The sequence below is a fragment of the Muscardinus avellanarius genome (genome assembly GCF_963383645.1).
Source record: "Muscardinus avellanarius genome assembly, chromosome: X".
In the NCBI taxonomy this organism is placed as follows: Eukaryota; Metazoa; Chordata; class Mammalia; order Rodentia; family Gliridae; genus Muscardinus; species Muscardinus avellanarius.
The window spans coordinates 8,492,143-8,509,994 of NC_137792.1; the positions used below are offsets into that span (position 1 = coordinate 8,492,143).

Consider the following 17,852-nt stretch of genomic DNA (forward strand, 5'->3'; position numbering starts at 1 on the left):
TCAAAGAATCAATAAAACAAAAAGTTGGTTCTTTGAAAAGATTAATAGAACTAATAAACCCCTGGCCAACCTAACCAAAAGAAAAAGAGAATCAACTCAGATTATCAAAATTATAAATGAAAAAGGAGATATCACCACAGATAGCGAAGAAATTCAAAAGATTATCAGAAACTACTTTAAAAATTTATATTCCAATAGACTTGAAAACCTGGAAGAAATTGATAGATTTCTAAGCACAGTTAACCTTCCTACACTCAGCCAAGAGGACATAGCAAGCCTAAACAAACCAATAGCAGCCAAAGAAATAGAAATGGCAATAAAAATTCTTCCACCAAAGAAAAGCCCAGGCCCAGATGGGTTTCCAGCTGAATTCTATAAAACCTTCAGTGAACAACTAATACCAATACTTCATAACCTGTTCCAAGAAACTGAAAGATATGGAACTCTTCCAAATTCCTTCTATAAGGGCAGTACCACATTAATCCCCAAACCAAATAAAGATACCTCAAGAAAGTAAAACTACAGACCTATATTCTTAATGAACATAGATGTAAAAATTCTAAACAAAATACTAGCCATACACATTCAAAATTATATCAAGAGAATAATACATCATGACCAAGTTGGTTTCATCCCAGAAAAACAAGGCTGGTTCAACATATGCAAATCAATACATGTTATTCACCACATAAATAGAACCAAGAACAAAAACCACATCATCATAGCAATAGATGCTGAAAAAGCATTCGACAAAATCCAACACCCATTTATGTTAAAAACAGTGCAGAAAATTGGGATAGAAGGAACATACTTCAACATCATTAAGGCAATATACTGTAAACCCAAAGCCACAATTATATTGAATGGGGAAAAACTGCAAGAATTTCCTCTAAAATCAGGAACAAGACAAGGATGCCCACTATCACCACTCCTTTTCAATATAGTCCTTGAAACTCTTGCCACATCAATAAGACAAGAGAAGGAAATCAAAGGAATTCACATAGGAAGAGAGAAATTAAAATTATCCTTATTCGCAGATGACATGATCCTTTATCTGGAAGACCCAGAGAACTCAACCGAAAGACTTCTGAAATTGATCGAAAAATTCAGCAAAGTCGCAGGATACAAAATCAATCTAAAGAAATCAGTGGCTTTTCTATATGCCAACAATGAATCCACAATGAAAAAAAACAAAGAAAACAATCCCATTCACTATAACCTCAAAACCAATAAAATACCTAGCAATAAACCTAACCAAATATATAAAAGACCTCTACAACAAAAACTATAAAACATTAAAGAAAGAAATTGAAGAAGACCTTGGAAGATGGAAAGATCTCCCGTGCTCATGGATAGGCAGAATAAATATCCTCAAAATGGCCATCCTGCCAAAACTGATCTATAGATTCAATGCAATTCCCATTAAAATACCAGTGACATTCTTCAGAGACCTAGAAAAATCAATCATGAACTTCATTTGGAGAAAGAAAAGACCCAGAATAGCCAAAGAAATTCTCAGCAATAAGAAAGATGCAGGAAGCATCACAATCCCAGACCTCAAATTATACTATAGAGCAATAGTAGTAAAAACAGCATGGTACTGGCACAATAACAGATATACTGACCAGTGGATTAGAATAGAAGATACATAAACAAACCCACACATCTTGAGTCAATTAATCTTTGACAAAGGGGCCAAACTCATACGCTGGAGAAAAGACAGCCTTCTCAACAAATGGTGCTGGGAGAACTGGCTATCCATTTGTAGAAAGATGGAGCTAACTCCTACATCTCACCATGCACAGGAATCAACTCGAGATGGATCAAAGACTTAGAAATTAGACCTGAGACTATGAAGTTATTAGAGGAGGGCATAGGCTCAAGACTACAACATATTGGCACAGACAGTAACTTTCTCAACAAAACCTTCAAAGCTCAGGAAATTAAAGCAAGAATTAACAAGTGGGATAGCATCAAACTAAAAAGTTTCCTCTCATCAAAGGAAACCATCAAAAACCTAAAGAGGAAGCCTACAGAATGGGAGAAAAATTTTACCAGCCACCACTCTGAAAGGGGGCTAATATCCAGAATATACAGAGAGCTCAAAAGACTCTACACTAGCAAAACAAACAACCCAATCAAGAAATGGGCAAATGAGCTGAGTAGACACTTCACAAAAGAAGAGATACAAAGGGCCAATAGATACATGAAAAGATGTTCTTCATCACTGGCCATCAGGGAGATGCAAATCAAAACTATGCTGAGATTCCATCTAACCCCAGTCAGAGTGGCAAGGATAAAGAAATCAAACAACAACAAATGCTGGCAAGGATGTGGGGAAAAAGAAGCTCTTTTACACTGTTGGTGGGAGTGCAAACTAGTTCAGCCACTATGGAGATTTGTGTGGAGATTCCTAAGAAAACTGGGAATAGATCCACCATATGACCCAGCTCTACCACTCCTAGGTATTTTTCCAAAGGGGTTGAATACAGAAAACTACAACAACTTATGCATACCTATGTTCATAGCAGCACAATTTGTAATAGCCAAAATATGGAACCAACCCAGGCCTCCATCAACTGATGAATGGATTGCAAAACTTTTGGAAATACACACGATGGAATTCTATTCAGCATAAAGAAGAACAAAATCATATCATTTGCAAGAAGATGGAAAGTACTGGAGAGCATTATGTTAAGTGAGATCAGCCAAGCACAGAAGGAGAAGATACATATGTTTCCTTTAATATGCCCAAACTAGGGAACATAGAGGATACCAGTGGGACTACAGATAATGGAGGGAAATACCATCAAAGTTAGAATGGAAGGATAGGAGAGGAGGAAGGCTGATCTTGATTAATGAGGGTCTACATCTGAATATGTGTAAAATTATGAATGTGGCATGGTTAACCTGGAAAATCATTGGTGGAAGGGGTGAAGGGCAAATGGGGGCGGGGGAGGAGAGGGCACCAAGTATAGTTTAAATGTAAACCAAATATGTTCAATAAAAAATTTGTAAAAAAATAGTCAAAAAAGTTCACATATTATCCTATTGTAATGGGAAATCAGAAAGGCATCTTAAATTGTAATAAAATCTACAGATTTGCATCACAGAAGGGTCATGTTGTACAGTAAGCCATGAGAATTACTGGGAGCAGACTGGTGGCAAATTGTTTGACAGCAGGACATTTCCGCAGAATGCTACTACCACAAAACAGATGAGACATGGTGGGGACCTAATTAAAGTGTTCGGGATGGAGAGGAAGGAATGGAACTAGATTTTAAAGTGAAAAAAATTGAATATGGGTATTGATAAAGTCAAAGTCTTTGATAAGTACCAAGCTTTCTGATTGCGTGGATGGGCAGGTGTTAGGAAAAATAAGTATGTTTTGGGTCAATTAAATTAATATGACTGTAGAACATACGGAGGAATTAGGATGCTGGACATTTAGATCTGACATCCCTTCTTTTGCCCTCTAAGCCAAAACTCAAAACAACCCAAGTCTTTAGTCAATCAATCCTTTTCTTCAGAGTCATCAGGCAATGCTTTCTACTATGCTTCTTTAGAAACTATTTTAGGAAAAAAGTGTCAGTATGCACTGAATACAATAATTCTGGAAAAAATTAAGGCAGAGAAGCTACCATCTTCCCAACTTAGGTACTGACAAATTTGAATACATTGTCATCATTCCAGTATATGAACAACCAAGTTACATTCTGAGAGCCAAGATGTTTGCAATAGTGGAAGAGTCAGGCTCTTCTGTGGTCCTAACCTCACAAAATTCCCCTGACTTTAAGAAACCAACTGTTTAATATAGACAAAATAGCAAATGGTTATGAATGATTGAGATTCAACCTATCCCAAAGTGAGTAATTTTTATGGGTGTGCAAATCACTCATGGACTTTAAGACTTGTCAACTGTCTACAGACATATATGATGCTAGGTCAAATAGGATGCTTGCTAAGCCGGGCGTGGTGGTACACACTTGTATTCCCAGTATTCTGGAGACTGAGACAGGAGGATGGCAGGTTTGCGGCCAGCCTCAGCTACTTAGGCCCTCTGCAACTCAGTGAGGCCCTGTTTCAAAATACAGAATAAAAATTAGGGCTGAGGGTGTAGCTCAGAGGTAAAATGCCCCTGGGTTGCATGCCCAGTGCTGCAAAAATTAAATAAATAAATAAATAACAAATGCTTGCTTGAGTTTTAGCCATAAATTTCACATCAGCAAATTTTACTGCAGAACAAGACTTCAGTTGAATTTACTGTCTTAAAAATCCTCAGGTATTTCTTTTATACTTCTTTTTTGAATAATCACCATGTGTTTCTTCAATAATAAAGGAATTACATTTTCAAATGTCTTTTTTGGACAGGAAAGCACCTAATAATAACTCAAGATGCATGTGCCTATGTGTTTTGAAGGAGAGAAGTTAGGAAGAAAAAACTCTCACCAAGCTTTTTTTTTTTTTCTGGTAGCAGGATACAGCATCAAACAAACATCAGCAATATTAAAATAAGAAAAATTAAAGTGCCAGAATTGAAAATTTAGCACTTTTTTGGCTTCAAATATCACGTTTGCTTTCTACTCATGGCATGCAGAGACAACAAAAATATAATTCTGCTGATATGAACTACATTCCATCCTCTTTTCCAAATTCATTACTTATTTCCATCCCTTCACAATTTATTAAAAACCTACCTGTCTCTGCCAATTTTGATGAAATATCTTGTACAAAGTAGAGCAAATTGCAAATGCTGGGGTCCAGTTCTCAGTTCCACATCACTTGACAGAGCTAAGAAATCAGAAGCTTCAGTTTGGCAAATGGAAATAGACTTATTTACCTAATCTGCACCTCTAGTCCTGACACCACCCAAACTCCAATCCTGTCTTTCCAATGGCTTTTGGGTATGTTCCAGGAACATCATTCTTTCCCCTCACACTTCACATATTTGAATTTTACTAATCATCTTCTTTTGCCCCTCCTCATTACCACTTCTCCATTTTGTCTCTGTGTGCACAGTTTCTGAATTTTCCTAACCTCCAAAAGGGTGGATGTGCAAGTGTCTCTCATATACTACACAATTCATTCCTAAATACCAGTGTTTTACCTCTTGATTCAAATCTATGCTTTAGTGATGTTGTTGCCCCCAAGAACATTCAAAACCAAGTGTATTGCTAGTTGTGGTGGAGCACACCTCTAATCTCAGTACCTGGAAGAATGAGAAAGGAGTACTGCAGGTTCAATGACAACGAGTGAGGCCCTTAGCAACTTAGTGAGATTCTGTTTCAAAATAAAAAACATTAAAAAGGGACAGGGTGTAGCTTGAAGGTAAAATGTCCCTGAGTTCAGTTTCTAGCACCAAGATCAGGCATATTTCTGGGTGTGATGGCACACACCTGTAATCTCAGCAACTTGGGAGGCTGAGTCAAGCAGATCACAAGTTTGAGGCAAAACTGGGCAACTTAGCCCAGAACCTGTCTCAAAATAAAAAATCAAAAAGGGCTGGGGATGTAGCTCAGTGGCAGAGGGCCTCTGGATTTAATCACCAGTATCACAAAAACGTCAAGTGTGTTAAATTCGTATCTGAGGGTATCTAGTTGTCTACTCAACATTTTTAAGAGAGTGTCTCATTGGCACCTCAAACAAACCATGGCCACAACTGAATCTATTATCTTAACCCTCACCCCAAACTCCTGCTTTTTTGTTCCCTTATCTAAGAGAATTCTCCATCACCCTCTTAAAGTGCTTAAGCTGGCTTCATCCTCTCACTGATTCACAGGCTCATCCAGCTTCCATGCCCCATCCATCCCACCTCAATAGCTTTTGAATCCATTTCCCTTAATTATCCCTGCTATGTTTCAGAACAGGCATTTTACATTTCATTTTGAACTCAAAGTCTTATAACTATACTCCCTGTCTCTACTCCATACTAAACTCTCTGATTCCACTTCATTCCTTTGACTGTGGTCAGAAGATTCTTTCTTGAATGCAATTTTGAGCAGTGTTCTGATTTTTTACAACTTTTAAAAAAATTTTATTGGTGTATTATATTCATATATCATATTGGAGTAAAAAAAAGTTGTGTATACATACATGTACACATCACTGATTTAACCCCTACCCAATTCCCACCCCATTCCCTCCCCATCCCTCCCTCCTTTGCTTAGCTTAGTGGTTGACTTCAATATGTTTAAGTAGATTGTGTGTTTTAGAGATTTTCCTTTTTCCCTGCTCCTTTCTCCTCCTTTAGGTTGTCTTGTTTGCTCCTCTATAGTATTTCCTTTCAATCTAGAGTTCCTCCTATGACCCATTTCTCCCTAGCATATTAGGGAAAGTATCTGATTTCTTATTTTTTGTGACCGACTAATCTCACTCAGCATAATGTACTCTAGTTCTTTCAATAGCTTCCTTCTGAATCCCAAAGACTCTCCTTGCCATGGACCATGCTAATTACCCCAATCCCATTGGCTACAACTCAGCAATATTCCTGCACTCTTACATAGTACTCCTGACCATGCCTTGATACTTAACATTGCTTTCTCCATGTTCTAAAAATTTTATGAGTAGGAAGAAAGTCCATGTCTAATAATGTGGTCATATTAAATAAAATGCTAATCTAAAAGTATATGCTCTATATGGCACCTAACGAGAGGAGGTGGCTTATATTTGGCCGAATGCTTGGCTAAAATTCATAAAATGAAAAAGTAGGAACAGCGGTTAAGTCCAGGATTGGGTTAGGCAAATTATAATACATGCTAGAGTAAGGACAAGTATGAAATTCAAAGGAGTGAGATGAGATTCTAACAGAATGAAAATCTGTTATTTGGGCTTTGAAAAAAGGGGCTATATGAGGAAAGTATGGAAGTAAAAGGAAAGCCCATGTCTGTACCAAGAGGCTATATAGCTTGAAAATAATGTTATCCATTGAGAAATCCCAGCGATGAGAATGCCAAGGGACTTTTGAGAACTAAAGTGCCGGTAATTCAATATTATATGGCTTGTTTTGACTTTTCTGAGTCATGATCCCCTTCATTATCTCCAAACTTTCAATAAGAATCTGTTACTAAGGTACTTTATGATGGTGCAAACAGTGTTCCAAACCAGAGGTGATACAGCATTGGAGACACACAGCAGATTTCAGTGTCCAAGAGATAACGGGAAAGCATGCCATATGTGGACTGGCCGCGAGAAAAGTCAAATGCACAATGCTAACTAGGCATTTTGACTAAAATGTTGGATTTTCTACCACCAGAGGAATTGTGTCTCATGGCAGCTTATTTGACAACACAGAAAAAGAAGATTCATTTCTTTTAAGGCTGAAAGAATTATGGATATCCAGATAGATGACGCTTAACTTACAGTACATCTCATATAAGAAAGTTATATAACGGCCATAAAGTAAATAAATACTTTTGAATAGATGAGTATAATAAGTATGTAAAATAGAAATTAAAACAGGTATACTTGTAGAAAAAGGTTGGTTAAAATTACACTAGATATTTAAAGTAACTTTACTTCCTCACTGAGAATAATTTCAAAGGATAACACGAGCCAGGTATAGTGGTGCATGCCTGTAATCCCAACACTTGGGAGGCTGAAACAGGAGAATTTCAAGTTCAAGAAGAGCCTTTTCAACTTAACAAGACCCTATTCCAAAATAAAAATAAATAAATAAAATAGGGATCCAGGTGTAGTGGTGCACGCTTGTAATTCCAGCATTTGGTAAGCTGAGACAGGAGGATCACAGTTCGAGGACAGCCTCAGCTAATGAGGTCCTTTGCAACTCAGTGAGACCCTGTTCAAAATAAAGAACAAAAAATTCAGGCTGGGGGTGTAGCTCAGCGGTATAATACCTTTGAGTTCCATGCCAGTACCACAAAAAAATAAAATAAGATAGGGCTGGGGGTATATATAGCTCAGAGGTGGGAGGCACCAAGTGTTGTATGCATGTATGTCATTGTCAACATGCTTTACATTATGATTTGAGACTATAATATACCAATAAAAACATATAAAATAAATAGCCTCATGCTTTAATATGTTAAGAAAAGAAAGAAACTTCTGTAGTAGAAGATTAAATTTTTCTTTTCATCAAAAAATGGAGGTAGAATACTTTTGGGTTCAATCCCCAGAGAACACTGGTCTTTATTCTCTGGTTCTTTAATTTACAAAAAAAAGTGTATTGTTTCCAATGGGTCACAGAAATAATGACATGGTTTTTATTCAAATGAGAGTGAGCAAGGATGAGAGAGAGAAAAGAGAAAAGAGATGTATTATAATTGCCCTAGAATTTTCACACTTTCTAATCTAGAAATCCAGGAAACTAAATCAAATTTCCATTATATCTTACATAATAGAATTTATATAAGAGGCAGGTAAAAGTCATCAAGCTTGAGATGTCACAATTCAGGACATATTTTAATGCCAACAGAAATCATTTCAGACATTAAGTGTATTTCCAAAGCCTAAAAAATATTCCTCTACACATAGCCTCTACTATTATATGTAAGAACATTTTGTACTTATTGCAGAGTCACCAAAGTTTTATGAAGGCTAACATCTCTCTAGGACCTTTATGCTAATCAGAATTTAAGAACGCAGAGTGAATATGTATGTAAAATTAATAAATCTTGATTTTCAAAGCAGAAGCAACATCCCAGAAATTTGGGAAGTGGAGGATTCTGAAGTAGTTGCTAATTAAATTTGATGTATTAGTATAAGTTGGGACATGTTACACTAACAACCTCAAAGTTCTCAGTGGTGGGGCACAAAAAAGATTATTTCTTATTCATACAAAGCCTTCAGCAGATATGGGAGGTTGTGCAGGACCATTGGCCTCCATGTACTGACACAGGTTTTTATGCCACTTAGATTTTATGGATTCTCAATTTCAACACACATTTCCAAAAATTACAAGCTGAATTTTAAATATATCCATATTGCAACTCATAGTGAAGTCACATAAATACACAGAACTGTAAGAAAACATGTGTACCTTAAAAATCCATTTTCAGCTGATTTTTGTATGTGGTGTGAGATGAGTCCAATTTCATTTTTTCTGCTTGTTTTACTTTTCCCAACACCATTCATTTAATAGACAGTCCTTTCTTTATTGTGTGTTATTGGCACCTTTGTGCAGTGTGTATTTCAAAATTGATAAAAGTATACTGTACTAGTCAGGATTCTCCTGAGAAACAGGACAGGATTTATTAGAGGATTGGCTCATATGATCACAAATGCTGAAAAATCCCATGGTAAGCCATCTTTAAACTGGAGAACCTGATAAAACTATAATGAGAGCCCAGTCTCCCAGATCTGTTAAAAACTTTGTATGTATAAGAAATAGTCTTATTGTGTTACACCAGTGAGACCTTTGTGGTTATTACCATAGCACATCCTAACTTATCCTGATTAATATACCAAAGTTAATAATCACTTTCTTGGGTCCCTCCAAGAAGCTGAAAGCCTCAGAACTAGGTATAAAAATAGTGTAGTCCCTAGTCTGAGGCCAAAGGTCTGAGAGCTCCCAGAGAACCACTAAGTATAAATCCCAGAATTCAAAATCCAAAGAACTTGAAGTCTGACATCCAAAGGGTAGGAGCAGGAGAAGTATATCCTGCTCCAGAAGGAAGATTCAGAGAGCAAATTTCCCCTTTCACTTTCTTGTACTATCCAGACCCCCAGCTTATTGGATGGTACCTGCCCACATCAAGGGAGAGTCTTTCCCACTCAGTTTGCTGACCAAGATGGCAATCTTCTCTGGAAACAGCCTTACAGATACATGCAGAAATAATGCTTTACCAGTTTTCAAGGCATCCTTCAATTCAATCAAGTTGTCACCTAAAATTATGCAGCAAAAGTACATTTTAAATGCTTTCACCAGAAAAAATGATAAACGTGTAAGATGATTGCTATTAAAAAAGCAAAAAAAGCATGCTATACCCATAAATATATACAATCATTTTCAATTACAAACAAAAATTAAATATACTGAACAAATAAGAAATGCAAATATAAAAATATATTATAATATTTTTTTAAAAAGAGAATCAGAAGTGTCGGTTACCTGGGTACAGTGGCATGCACATGTAATACCAGCCACTTGGGTGGCTCAGGCAGGAGGATTGCTTGGGCCCAGGAATTGGAGGCCAGCCCACAGAACATATCAAGACCTTATCTCTTGAAAAAAATGGCAAGAAGTAAGGCTTAATTAAAAAGAAGACAAAGGAAGAGGAAGAGAGAAGGAGAAAGAGAGGAGGAGGAAGAGAGGAGGAGGAAGAGAGGAGGAGGAGGAGGAGGAGGAGGAGGAGGAGGAGGAGGAGGAGGAGGAGGAGGAGGAGAAATAATAATAATAATGATGATGATGATGATGTTGGTAAATATTAGTAATATATGCTACAAATTCATAGCAAATTTTTGACTTTCATTTGTATTCCTATAGGAAAAATAAAATTTACATGATCCCATGTATTTTAATACATCAGAAGCTGTTGCCCACATTCCTCCCACTTACTCAGTACTTTAGTCTAGCATAACCAAGGGTAGAATAGGAATAAAATATATACTTCAAAATCGGTTTCAGATACACTATTTATTTTAATACAACACATGCCATTAGAGACGGACTAAAAGCTTTTATCTAACATAGGGTTTGTCAACCTGAGAATTATTGACATTTTTGACCGAAACATTCTCTGGCACCCATCTGTGCATTATAAGATGTTTTAGCATCATCTCTGACCTTTATCTACCAGATACCAATAGCATTGCCCTCAAGTCCAGCTGCGAAATCATAAAAAATGTCTCCAGAAATTGTTGAATGTTCCTTGCAGTGTACGTGGGGGGGGGGGGATTATTTGTGGTTGAGAAACAAATTTTCTATTTGCTTCCTTTGACCACTAGAGACATTTTGGAAGACTTAAAATGACCTAACACACAAAATTACCCAAAACTGAGGTCAGGTAGAGATGAATGAAACACTTTCTCTCATATCTACCACTCACTTTCCCTATGGCTTTGGGCACATTTCTGAAACTCTATCTTGTGTATAAAGTGGGAAGAATGTTACCTGGTTCAGAAACCTAATGAAATAATAAATGAAACATTAACTCATTCTTTTCTCTCTGTTTTGGGAAACTACTGCTATTATACATCCAGTTCCTATATACACAGAAGTCTATTTCTGGACTTTCAGTTCTGCTTTACTTGTCTTCTTACATATTTCTGTGAGAGTTCCTTACAGGGTTCCTCAACTGTTACTATTATTAAGCTCTCTATTATCCATAGATGACTTTTCTGAAAAACAACTCAGCCATCATGAAAGGGGAAGGAAACTGAGAAGTGAAGAAAAAAGCCCTTCACTTAAGTTCAGATACTATTCTCATCGTAAAACTCCCCCAAAGTTATTAAGATGCTTTATTAAGTATTTCTTCCTCAGACACCATACCATCCCATGCCTTGCATATATGTATAGGCACACAATAAATAGTTGCTGAGGTATTAAATGACCAATTTCAGACATAAGTTAAATAAACTTAACATTACTGGATTTCACCACATCATCACGGGTTAGAAGTCTCAAATTAGATGAGATAGGAGCAAGGAAGGTATTAAAAAAGGCAGCACTGATATCAGCAGTAAGAAGTGATAGGTAACAGTCTGACATTAAAAGAGGAAATTAAAGGGCAGACATTAATTTAAAATAAAAACCACAGACTCTGGAGAGTAAGCAGCAATAAACATCACAATAACCCCTTAGCTGCATTACACTGTCAGTGCACAATAATTGACATTCCTAATAATGACTCTGACATTTTTTAAAATGTTAATTTCTATTTGGCATGTTCTATTTAGAACACTCAGGGTAGCATATAAGAGATTTGAGAAAGATTTCCATCATAGACTTATAAAATATGTGATTTTCAATGTACCCTAAGGATTATCTAATCTGTCTTCTAGAGGAAGAAAGTCAGCCAAAGAAAGATGAAGTATACTTGCCTAAGGTCGGGCACTAGAGATAAAAAAATAACTAGAATAAAAGTCTTAGTTTATTGACTTCAAAGCAATTGCTTTTCCCACTACTATAAATTTTTATAGACATGCACACATATGTACTTTCAATTTATTAAGATTGATAAATTTAATATGTAGCAACTGAATAGGAACATACTCCCATTATTTGGAATGTTCTCTTACTGGGTTATTTGGAATGTTCTCTTACTGGGTTATTATGAATCAACTGGTCTTTACTGAGTCTCTCTATTGCTCAAAGAAAAATGAACAGATCTGGTGGGTTTATCAAAGGAGGAAGAAAGCATAATCTTTAACTCCAGTGACTTCAATTTCTTAAAAGGAAGGGAAGATTCACATGTAAGAAGTCAAGTGATGCAAAGCAATACACGTAATGAGTCTGAGTTCATGAACTCATTGTAAGTGTTGCGGAAATTGAGAGATAGGAAACAGCAACAGATGGCAAGTGGTCAAGGAAGACTTGGGCATGAGAAAGCAGGTTACCTGAGTTGAACCCATAAGTATAGGTAGGCTTTGGAAAAGAAACCAAGGAGGCTCCAGATTCAAAGAACATTAGAAAACATTGGGAGTGAGTCTGGTAGTATAGCTCAGCAGTAAAGTACTGAGGCCCTGGGTTCAATCCCCAGTGCCACTTACACAAAACTACAGGGAAGAGTTGGAAACATGGATCATATTTTCTATTCACTCAAAGAGATTAGTAATAACGATGAGTTATTTATAAAAATTTAGGGAACACAAAAATATTAAAAATTGAACCTTCACCAGAAAAAATTGTGTTTATTTTTAAGAGATGAGATAATAAGAATAAATGTTCTAGAATAACAATTATTCTAATCTGATAGAAATACAATTTAAAATTGTCTAGTAGGCTCATGAAAAAAAATCCTCCATGGTCCACAATCTATAGGATCACCAATGTCACTGTTAAAAGGACTTGCCACGCCAGGCGTGGTGGCGCACACTTTTAATCCCCACGCTTGGGAGGTGGAGACAGGAGGATCGCGCAGGTTCGAAGCCAGCTGCGCTGGCTTACTAGACCCTGTTTCAAAACATAAAAAATAGGTCTGAAAGTGTAGCCCAGAGGTAGATGGGCTTCCAGGAACCCCAGTACCACCAAAAAAAAAAAAGGACTTGCCACTACTGGTACTTATGCCCTTTGGGTTCTGGGGACACATTCCTAATCGTCACACCCCAGCACTACCAGAGGTACCCTTTGACAGCAAAGCTTGTACCCACAGTGCCTGAGGAAACTTCTATCATGTGCCACAACTCTGCTACCACCACTTGATTTTTGTAGTATCACTCCCATTACTGTGTGCACCACACCTTCCTGGACCACTAGAGAGCTCGTACTCCTAAGTTACCGCCACATGTACTGCACTGAAAGCTGAAGAAACTATGAGATGACGTTATGGCACTCAAATGGAACCAAAGTCAGCGCAGTCTATCAAACTAATGCACATGCAACTATATATTCAGGGAAAGCCATTTACTATGAAAGCCACCTTGTAAAATTGGTAGAGACAACTGATCTACCAGATATATAAATGTCAATATAAGCCGGGCGTGGTGGTGCACTCTTGTAATCCCAGCATTTGGGAGGCTGAGACGGGAGGATCGTGGTTTGTGGACAGCCTCAGCTACTTAGTGAGGCCCTCTGCAACTCAGTGAGACCCTGTTTCAAAATAAAGAATCAAAAATTGGGCAGGGGTTGTAACTCTGAGGCAGAATGTCCCTGGGTTCCAACCCAGACCTGCTAAAAAAAATGTCAGTATAGGGATATAAGACATATAAAAGAGCAATGTAACATAATCCTTCCAAACATCAAAATAATTCTCTTAGCAACAGCTCAAGGAAAAGGATATTAGCAAAATGACTGATAAAAGAGAATACAGACAGAATATTCAGTGAAATCAGGAAAACAATGTATGATATAAACAAAAAATTAATAATGAGATAAAAATAATAAAAAGAACCAAACAGAATTTTAGGAACTGAAGAACTCAAATCAACTTCAAACAAAAAACAGTATAAAGTATAGAGAACATACTAGATCAAGTAGAAGAAATAATTTCTAAACTTAAAATCAAGTCTTTTGAAATATGGCAGAGATAACAAAAAGGAAAGAAAGCCTCCAAGACTTATAGGACAACTTTTTTTTGATACTGGGGAGTGAACCCAGGTGCATTCTACCTCTGAGCCCTATTTTCTATATTTTTTATTTTGAAAAAGGGTCTCACTAAAGTTGCAGAGGGCTTTTACTAAGTAGCTGAGGCTGGCCACAAACCTGCAAACCTCCTGTCTTAGCCTCTCAAGTACAGTAATTACAATTACAAGCATGTGCCACCACTCCTGGCACTTACAGGACAACTTTTAAAAACAACTATTCAATTTATAGGAGCCCCAAAGAAGGTAAAGAGAAAAAAGGATAATAAACCCATTCAATGAAATAATAGCTTGAAAATATCCCAAATCTTAGAAAAATTATGGACATTCAGGTACAAAAGGCCCAAGTAAGTTGGGTGTGGTGGCACACATCTGGAATCCTAGTACTTTGGAGACTGAAACAGGAGGATCTGGGTTTGCGGCCAGCCTCAGCTACTTAGGCACATCACAACTTAGTGAGACCCTGTTTCAAAATAAAGAATACTAAATCAGGCTGGGGGTATAGCTTGGAAGTAAAATGACCCTGGGCTCCATCTTTAGCACCACAAAAAAGGCCCAAATACCCCAGATATATTTGATTTAAAAATCCTCACTGTTGAATATTATAATTTAAAAGGCAAAATTTCAAGACAAAGAGAAAATTCTATACACAGTGTGAGAAAATCTGAAGTCATAATTGTGGGCACCCTCATTAGACTAACAGACTTCTCTGCTAAAATTTTATATTCTAGAAGAGAATGGGATGATTTATTTAAAGTTCTGAAAGAAAAAAAAACCTTGCCAACCAAGAATATTATAACCATCAAAGCTATCCTTCACAAATGAAGGAAAAATAAGGAATATTCAAAACAAACAAAACTGAAATAATCTATCATCTTAAAACCAACCCTAAAAGTAAGAAAGGCTTAAAATAGTTCTATAGCTGAAAACAAGGAAATTATAACTAATCTCATAAAAACATGTAAAAGAGTAAAACTCACTGGCAATGCAGAAATACAAATAACAAATAAGAAAAAAAATCAAACCTCACCACTACAGAAAAATTTCAAACTATAAAAATAAACAAGAGAGAAAAAGCAAAGAATAGCAAATCAAAAAAAAAACAAATGGCAGAAATAAATTCCTACTTACCAATTATGACCTTTAGTGTAAACAAATTAAATTCCCCAATCAAGTGATATAGAATAGAGAATTTAATCATGTTCTAAATATGCTTAAAATTTTCTAGTAATTGAATCAAATACCCAAAAAATTTCATTAATATTCATTTCCACATTGATGAAACTGCTTCAGTTTTTAAATTTAAATGCCAATTAAGTAAAGGTTCGGTTCCCAGGCACACTGAAGAACTTCAAAGGTTCAATCACACATGTAGCTAGTGGCTGTACATTAAGCAGCTCAGGCCTGGAAGGTAGGTTTTAGGTTTGAGAAGTCGATTTTCCCAGTGACATAAAGCCTTTGGAAAGTTGTCAAAGTGCCTGCAGTGAGACTGCATATGATGTCCACAAAACGGTGGCACTCTATACCACTCAACACTCAGAGAAGAGTATAAAGACAAAACCAGATTTCTATGGAGATTAAGCTACAACTGTATAGAGAAAACAAAAAAAAGGAAACAGTCAAGGGGGCCAGTGGATTGCTCATTGACATCATAAATAAAATGTATAGTAATGAAGACTGAACTCAATGCAAAGAATGCTCCACTCATCAGACTGTATGCTAAGAAGGATGGAAGGAACACCTCCACCTTGTCTTGCATACTTTTTGCTTTTAAAATCTCCAGTTCTAACTTGACAAAAGGGAATAGTGTTGAGATAGATGCAAGGTTACATCTTCTGACAGGCTATGTGCTTTTACAGATGGACAACTAAATATCTATAGGACAATACTCACTACTAAACTGCCTATTAAGGAATTAGGACCCCAAACTCTTAGAAAAAAATCCATTTTTGTGTGTGTGTGTGTAGTACCAGGGATGGAACCCAGGAACATTCTACCTCCAAGCTACATGCCCAGTCCTATTTTTTAGTCTTTTTATTGTTTTTGAAACAGGGTCTCACCGAGTTACGAAGGGCCTCACTAAGTAGTTGAGGCTGGCTGCAAACCGAACCCCAATCCTCCAGTCTCTGCTGGTCTCTGCCTCCTGAATGCTAGGATTACAAGCATGTGCCTCCACACATGGCAACAGAATCTTTGTGTGTGTGTGTGTGTGTGTGTGTGTGTGTGTGTGTGTGTGTGTGTGTAAGGTAGTCTTGTCCCAACATTAGCTGGGGATAAAAACTAACAAATACTGGTGAGGTCAGGAAAAATGGCTTTATAACTCTGAAGGACAGTCCTAACCTTTATTAACCTGTGAAGTAGTCCTGAACATTATGGTGATGTTAAATTTCCTGTTTTCCCTTTGGGACTAATACAAGGAATGATATAAGCCCCTGATGAAGCTACCACAAAAACCCAGTAGCACCCAGACCACTAACTCTAAGTCTTCTGTCTCTATAATAGGAAACAATAGCTAGAGTCTAATAAGTATTCTCCTCTGATGTGTTCTGGGCTGTCCTCCAATTAGATCTGCCTTCTATAGGAGGTGACAAGCCCAACAAGCCAACTTATATGAGTTTAAGCTAAGACTGGATCAAATGCAGCCCACATGTTATAATACACTGGCTATATAGTTCTAGGCTATTATTAATTCTACTGTTTTAAAGTTTGATTCCCCTAAAGGGACATTGGTTTTAAATAAGTTTATAACCCAATCTGCCCCAGCATTAAAAGAACCCCTATGGAAGCGGGTATTATGGCACATGCCTATAATTCCAATACTTGGGAGGCTGAGTCAGAAGGATTGCAGGTTCCCAGTCAGCCTCAGCAATGTAGCAAGACTCTCAACAACCGAGTGAAATACTGTTTCAAGATAAGACATAAGAAAAGAACTAGGGTGTATCTTGAAGGCAGAATGTCACTGGGTTCAATCACCAGTGACAAAAGTAAAAAAAAAATAGCGTGTGTGTGTGTGTGTGTGTGTGTGTGTGTGTGTGTGTGTTTTACCGGGATGTAACTCAGGGGCATTCTAACTCAGAGCTACAGCCCCAGTCTGATTTTATTAAATGGCAATCCTTCTGTCTCATCCTCCCAAGCACTAGTATTAAAAACTTGTGTCACCACATCCAGCTCTTCTTGGTCTTTTATAACCAAGATCAGGATATGGAGGAAGAGGGTAAAGGAAAAAGAAAGGCAGGCCAAACAACTGGCTGCTTTAAAAGTTAGACAGACAACTCTAGGTTGTGTCCTTCAGAGATCCTACTTCAATTCAGAGACTGCCAGCCTCCATAGGAAGCCTGGACACTGATGAAGCAAGTGACCAAAGGAAAAAATAAAGGACCCTCAGTACCCTGTCCTTTGAACAAAGACCAAATTGTTGGAGGAGATCCTGCCCTATGGGCCAAAGGGACCATGGGTCCTACTCTCACCCAATGCCGACCCTGGACTAAGAGTGCCCTTCACTTCAGTTGGATCTCACATCAGAGATTATCATCAAAGGAATGGAACCCAGGGCAACCTTGGACTTTACAGGTAGGATACTAAATTTCCTTTATAATCAAGACCTTCCAGCTCTGTGTTAACATCCTATTCTGGAGTCTTCCTTTCTATATTCCTGC

General features: G+C 37.3%; 1 protein-coding gene across 1 annotated transcript in view; it reads right to left on the reverse strand.

Annotated features, from left to right (window-relative positions):
• Positions 1-17,852, reverse strand: part of FANCB (FA complementation group B) — a gene marked incomplete at both ends in the record, with an annotated part of 91,550 nt that overhangs the window by 32,028 nt on the left and 41,670 nt on the right. The gene's annotated exons all lie outside the window — the stretch shown is intronic.